This window comes from Hakea prostrata, chromosome 7, assembly GCF_041222555.1.
Source record: "Hakea prostrata isolate BN-2017 chromosome 7, UWA_Hpros_2, whole genome shotgun sequence".
Lineage (NCBI taxonomy): Eukaryota > Viridiplantae > Streptophyta > Magnoliopsida > Proteales > Proteaceae > Hakea > Hakea prostrata.
The window spans coordinates 57815391-57816495 of record NC_142606.1 but is presented as its reverse complement, the minus strand read 5'-3'; positions in this window follow the sequence as shown (position 1 = coordinate 57816495).

Genomic DNA, 1105 nt, shown 5'->3' with positions numbered 1-1105 from the left:
GTTCATTTTACATTTTTCTATTCTTTCCAAATCCAGTTTAATATATTGTACGATAAACCAATAGAATTGAGGAGACAAAAAAACCAAAAGGACGATGACACAGACTTGAGATGATTAAAATTTTTTGTTTTTTAATTTTTTTAATTTTTTAAGAGATTAAAAATTTTACACCAAACATGAGAAATATTGTCTTCTCTAAATCGATTTGTATATTTTATTGATAAGAAAGAAAGGGACATTGTTTTTTTCAATAAAAAAGAGCTAACCTTATGCAATTGAAAGTAACGCAATCAAAAATAAAAGGAAGTGGGGGTCATTGTCTCTCCTAAATGGGGAAGCAATTTGTCTCTTAGCGTTATTCATTGGTGCGCTGGCATATTTTGTCGATTAACTATTGATGCATGTGACTTTTTTTTTTTTTTTTGGATATGAGGTTCATCTGGGCCAGCTTGCACGCACCACGATTTACATCCTCAAGGGAGCTTTTTTATATTAATACCGCCGAGTGGGTGCGAACCCAAGACCTCCCTAGGGAAGTTGGATCTTTAACCGCTTTAACATACCACTTTTGGCCTGATGCATGTGACTTGTAGGAACTTTCAAATTTTGGCCACCCAAACCTGAATAATTAGTTTCATCTGGATTTTTGTGTTTGGAAAGGGATATGTATCGATTGTAGGATCTGATGGATGTGATTAAAAGAGTAGGAAGATCACCATCGTTTGTTTTTTGGTAACCAAAAAATCAATTATTGATATACAATTGTGCAATTCAAACACCCCCTCCCCCCCTCTTTCCCCGGCGCCCCCTAAAAAAAAAAGTAAAATTGTGCCACATCGAATTTTGAGAACAAACAATGTTAAGGTTAAGGGCTCTTTTATGGATTTTGCTAGGGTTAATGGCGCAGGACCGTCAAGATCGGACAGCTGGATTGATTATATTATTAAAAAACTCAAAACAAGTGATAAAGTGTCTGTTCCTTCTGCCGGTTCGGTCCAGCATAAACCAACGGTTCGAGTTGGGCATTTCAATTGATACTCCAATTCATTTTGTATATACGATTTCAAAATCTGAAATACGTTTTCAAAATCAAAATGGAGCCGAA